The sequence below is a fragment of the Moschus berezovskii genome, chromosome 3 (assembly GCF_049115385.1).
Source record: "Moschus berezovskii isolate FMDL1 chromosome 3, NW_MosBer_1.0, whole genome shotgun sequence".
Lineage (NCBI taxonomy): Eukaryota > Metazoa > Chordata > Mammalia > Artiodactyla > Moschidae > Moschus > Moschus berezovskii.
In genome coordinates, this window is record NC_142462.1 from 73,145,495 (window position 1) to 73,151,668 (window position 6,174).

The window sequence follows — 6,174 nt, forward strand, 5'->3', positions numbered from 1 at the left end:
CATTCCCTGAATGAGACAAGACTGTGGTTTTCAATTCTGGCTGTATTGAGGCCAGGTCCCCAGAGTGCAGTTAGTCTATTAAGTAGGAATCTCACCCTGTGATGATCTCAATTAATTTGACGTTTTCCCTAGTTCCCTTTAGATAGTCTGTACTCAGCACTGTGGGTTCATGAGCAGTTTTAAATCCGACACAGGGAAGGTCCTCCTTGTATCCTCATGGTTCATGGTCAAGGCGAAGTCTATCAGTATAGCTCAACAAGGCTTTGGAGCCAGAGAGAGATGAATTCTAGCTTGATCCAGGCACTTGTCAAGTGGGACCCTGGACAGTCACTTACCTGACTGAGCTTCAACATCTTCCTCTGCCATGTAAAGTCACTTCTTGCCTCTAGGGCCATTGTGAAGATTCTGTAAGTTATGGAAAGTGTCCAGCACTGTAGCTAGTTCAGAGTAGGTGTCCTGTATGGGATGATTCGTATTTCAAACAGTTCCCCATCTTATGGGAAAGATGACCAAATATGGCTTGTGAATCTATTTCATTGTTCTGGGAGGTACTACATTTACTCTTGATTCCAGGGCAGTATTAGCTGAATTGCTATAGTGTGAGGTACTGCGTGCTCACTGGCATTTCTGATGGGGAGACAGAGGCAACGTGTAGAAACTGATTTGAGCCAGTGACTGGAAGCAAGTCCAAACTCTGAAGCATTTAGTAATCTCCCTTCAATTCATTCCCAATTAATTCCCATCAGTTACAAGTAGAGGCCTTTAGTACCCTATTTTTCTAGCACATATCTGAATAATTAGAATCCCCAAAATACCCTACTATTTTTTTAAACTTACATAGTTTATTAATTTCCATACATACAGGCCAGTGAGGTACATTGTTTAAAGTTCAGGAATCTATAGACAGATTCTCTTTAATGACATTATTCTAGTTCCAAGGGTATAGAAATGAGTCAGTTTTGCTTCTTCCCTCAGCTGAAGTTGTTGCATCAAATCAGTTATCAAGGTCAAATGTATTGAATTAGTCAATCTTTTTTTTTTCTTTTCTTTTCTATTTTCTCTGCCACCACCCATGTCTAGGATTACAATAGACTTAAAAATTGTTTTTATTATGGAAAAATTCAAAATTCAAACATACTCAAAAATAAAGAGAATATCATATTGAACGCTCATGTACCTGACATAAAACTGCACCAATTGTAAACATTTTGCCATTCTTCTCCTTCATTTTTTTCTGGGACTCACAGAATGTCAGTGTGTATCTCTAATAAATAAGCAATCTGTGTCCCCCACAGCTTTCTCATTATTCTTTCTCTAATATTTTTCTCACCAATCCAAAAATTTCCCATCCAAATGTGCTACTTTATCCAGTAATTCTGGACATGTGCTCTTGTGAGCCTTTTGAGTAACACTGACAATAAAGGAAAAAAGAAACAGTGAAGACTTGGGGGGGATCCTATAATTTTCCCTGGGTAATAGAAGTGTGGGTAATTATTTTTCCCACATTTCATAAGCCATAATGTATTAGCATTATTATCAGAATCTGCTCCCCACCAAACTTTCTAAATTAAAACACCGGGCAAGTTAATTTAAATGCTGCTGTACCTGTGAAGTACCAGTTACCCTATATAAAGTGGTCAAAGCAGAGAGCAGAAGGCTCAGGGCACTGCGGGGTCAGCCATACTGGATTAAAAGCTCATCAGCACTGAGAGGGAGCACGACTGTGGTTTCTCTTGCAGAGTACAAATGGCTTATTCCATCAATGGTAGATGCTCAGTAAACAGTGGCTAAGGTGATGAATAAATGATTCTTCTCTTCCAATCATCTCACATTTTGCTTTTTCTGTTTTCCTCAGTGACAAATGCCTGCCTAGCTTAGATCCCTCCAGAAATGGACACTATTTTTCAAACCAACCCATTGATAAACATTTATTGAGTGCTTACTGTGTGCTCGGAGAAGGCAACGGCAAGCCACTCCAGTACTCTTGCCTAGAGAATCCCATGGACAGAGGAGCCTGGTAGGCTGCAGTCCATGGGGTCGCTACGAGTCAGACATGACTGAGCGACTTCACTTTCACTTCACTTTCACTTTTACTATATGCTAGAGAGTCCCTTCGGAGAAGGCAATGGCAAGCCACTCCAGTACTCTTGCCTAGAAAACCCCATGGATGGAGGAGCCTGGTAGGCTGCAGTCCGTGGGGTCGCTAAGGGTCGGATACGACTGAGCGACTTCACTTCCACTTTTCACTTTCACACATTGGAGAAGGAAATGGCAACCCACTCCAGTGTTCTTGCCTGGAGAATCCCAGGGACAGGGGAGCCTGATGGGCTTCCGTCTATGGGGTCACACAGAGTCGGACACGACTGAAGTGACTTAGCAGCAGTAGCAGCAGCAGAGTCCCTTGGACTGCAAGGAGATCCAACCAGTCCATTCTAAAGGAGATCAATCCTGGGTGTTCACTGGAAGGACTGATGCTAAAGCTGAAACTCCAATACTTTGGCCACCTCATGCGAGGAGTTGACTCACTGGAAAAGGCTCTGATGCTGGGAGGGGTTGGGGACAGGAGGATACGGGGACGACAGAGAATGAGATGGCTGGATGGTATCACCGACTCAATGGGCATGAGTTTGAGTGAACTCCGGGAGTTGGTGATGGACAGGGAGGCCTGGAGTGCTGTGATTCAGGGGTCGCAGAGAGTCGGACACGACTGAGCGACTGAACTGAACTGGACTGAACTGAGGCACTTGGTATGCAGTTGTGACCAAGACAGTCATGTCCTTGCTGCCATGGACCTCATAAACTGGTGGAGAAGACAAGATGTAGTCAAGTTAAATAAAGAAAGATGGGAGATCTCAGGCTCCCACCATCAGAGTGGCAGCCCAGCCCGGCGCGGCGCGGCGCAGCGCAGACGGCTTGAGTGCTCCCTGCAGCCAGCGTTCCGTCGCCGAGCCGTAACGCGCCTCTGCGCTCCTCGCCGCTTCCACTCGCGCGGCCTCCGCTCCCCTAGCAGTCGACACACACACCATGAGGACTTCAACCAGAGCCAGGCTGAGTGGAAGCTTGTCATCTGCAACTGGACCACCGGAGAGTTCCTGGGGTGCACCGCCAAGAGCTGGGGTTTGATCTTGCTCTTCTACCTAGTCTTTTATGGGTTCCTGGCTGCACTCTTTTCATTTACAATGTGGGCCATGCTTCAGACTCTGAACGATGAGGTTCCAAAATATTGTGACCAGGTTACTAGTCCAGGACTTAACGGTTTTTCCAAAACCAGTGTCAGTGTTGGATTTTTCATTCAGCCTGTCTGACTCAGAATCCTATCAAGGGTACATTGATGACCTTAAGATATTTCTAAAGCCATATGGCTTAGAAGAACAGAAGAAGCTCACAGATTGTACCAGTGGAAACTTTTGAGCAGAAGGGTCTAGAATACACTGCTTGTCAGTTTCCTCTTGCCTTACTTGAAGCTTGCAGTGGTGTGGATGATCCCATGTTTGGCTACCAAGCAAGAAACCCTTGTATTCTTGTGAAAATGAACAGAAAAATTGGATTAAAGCCTCAAGGAGAACCAAGGATAGACTATATTGGAAAGAGGGAAAGCACTGGAGTTCAACCCACTTAGTCTCCCAATGGAATGATAGATTTAAAATATTTTCCATATTATGGAAAAAAACTGTATGGGAGCTACCTGCAGCCACTAGTTGCCATCCAGCTCAGCTTTGGTAGTGATGGTGATGTAAAAGAAGTAATGGTTGAGTGCAAGGTTGATGGATCACCCAACCGAAAAATCCAGAATGACCGTGACAAGTTTTTAGGACGAGTTGCATTCAAGATCACCACACATGCATAGTAGGAGTTAGGATGTCTCCACAGGGTAAACACTGTGTTGTCTGTCTTCATTTTGTATCAGTGGGACCTGCCATTCCAGAATTACGAGACCGCCTTGGAGAAAGGTGGAGTGGTACATGACACTGGGATAACATAATGTGCTTCCAGATAATAGTGGTCCATGTCCTTCTAAGTAACTGCCTGTTACCTCTGCTGCCTTTTGAGCCATGTACCAGATAGGGACTGTGAACACCTGATTCTGAACATGTAGGTTGGGTGTGTCTTGTCCAGTTTTTATGTGGTTTAATTGCCAAGTGTCTAAAGCTTAAATGTTCTGTGCTATGTAAATATTTTATAGATATAACACTGGTTAACTGTCATATTTTGAAGCCAGCAAAGTTTTAGGGGATAAAATGGTACCTGACCAATATTGAATGACTTTATAGCTGCAAGAAATTCAACGTGTGGAAAAGTTCTGTATGTGAGGAGGAAAAAGGAAAATAAAAGTGTTCAGTTCAGTCACTCAGTTGTGTCCAACTCTTTGCAACCCCATGAACCACAGCATGCCAGACCTCCCTGTCCATCACCAACTCCTGGAGTTCACCCGAACCCATGTCCATTGAGTTGGTGATGCCATCCAGCCATCTGATCCTCTGTCATCCCCTTCTCCTCCCAGCCCCAGTCCCTCCCAGGATCAGAGTCTTTTCCAGTGAGTCAGCTCTTTGCATCAGGTGGCCAAAGTATTGGAGTTTCAGCTTCAACATCAGTCCTTCCAATGAACACTCAGGACTGATCTCCTTTAGAATGGACTGGTTGGATCTCCTTGCAGTCCAAGGGACTCTCAGGAGTCTTCTGCAACACCACAGTTCAAAAGCATCAATTCTTCTGCGCTCAGCTTTGTTTATAGTCCAACTCTCACATCCATACATGACCACTGGAAAAACCATAGCCTTGACTAGATGGACCTTTGTTGGCAAAGTAATGTCTCTGCTTTTTAATATGCTATCTAGGTTGGTCATTACTTGCCTTCCAAGGAGTAAGCGTCTTTTAATTTCATGGCTGCAATCACCATCTAGGTAAACAACAAAAAAAGATGGACAGATGTGTAGGTGCTGCAGAGGAAATAAACTCTTGAATGGGAAGTCAGGCAAGAGTTCCCACCTGAGGAGGTGACTTGTAAGTTGAGACCTGAAAGATTAAAGCAGGAAGGTGGAGTGGTGACGGAGAGTGGGGTTGTGTTTTAGGTGGAGAGAACAGCATACAAAGAGATCCTCAAGTGGCAGGCAGTTTGGCTTGTTCAAGGCAGTGAAGGAGGCTGGTGTGCCTGGAGCACTGTGAAAGATGAAAGATAGGGAGTGTGGTTGGTGTGAGATGAAGTTGGACAGGTGGGTAGAAGCCAGATCATGCAGGGACCTGGAGGCTGTGGTTATGCATTTGGGTTTATTCTGAGTACAGTAGGAGCCTGCCCTTGCTTCCTCCAAACTTACTTCACCTGCAGTTTTTATTTTTAATCTCTGTTTTTGGCAATTCTGTCTTTCCAGTTGCTTAGGCCAAAAATTTTGAAGTCATCCTTGACTCTCCCCCCTCCACCCTTACACTACATCTTCCCTGCCAACAAATTCAGCTGCCTGTTCCTTTAAGTTATAGTAGGCTATCACCACTTCTCATCACTTCCACTCCTTCTTCCTGTTCTAAGCCACCATCATCTCTTATCTGAATTACTAGATTCACTTCCCAGCATCTCTCTCCTGTGGTCAAAACCTTCTAATGTTTCCCCATCTCAGAGTGAAAGCAAATCTTCTTACCATTTCACAATCTGGCCCCTCCCTTGTTATCTCTTAGATCCTGGATGCAAAGCCAGTGGGTACAACACTGGAGGGGGAGTCAGAGGCTGTAACCATTTATTCACTCAGTTAGTCCTTCAACAAATAGTTATTGAGTATCTGCGATGTGTCAGACACTCCTCTAGGTGCTTGGAACACACTGGGGATAAATAAAAAGTCTCTGCTTCATGGAACTTACACAGTAAAGAAGTAAATTATATAACTTGTTAGAAGAAAATAAGTGTTAGGGGAAAAAATAGGTTAAGGAAAACCCCAGAATCTTGGGTGGGGAGAGATTGTAATTTTAAATAGGGTGGCTTGCTGAGAATGGAAACAGTGACAGACTTTATTTTTTTGGACTCCAAAATCACTGCAGATGGTGACTGCAGCCATGAAATTAAAAGATGCTTGCTCCTTGAAAGAAAAGTTATGGCCAACCTAGACAGCATATTAAAAAGTAGAGACCTTGCCAACAAAGGTCCGTCTAGTCAAAGCTATGGTTTTTCCAGTAGTCATGTATGGATGT

The 6,174-nt window shown here is 44.2% G+C and overlaps 1 pseudogene; it reads left to right on the forward strand.

Moving 5' to 3' along the window:
* The first annotated feature begins 2,786 nt into the window (after positions 1 to 2,786).
* LOC129551946 (sodium/potassium-transporting ATPase subunit beta-3 pseudogene) lies at positions 2,787 to 3,847 on the forward strand (annotated as a pseudogene).
* The last annotated feature ends 2,327 nt before the right edge of the window (positions 3,848 to 6,174 follow it).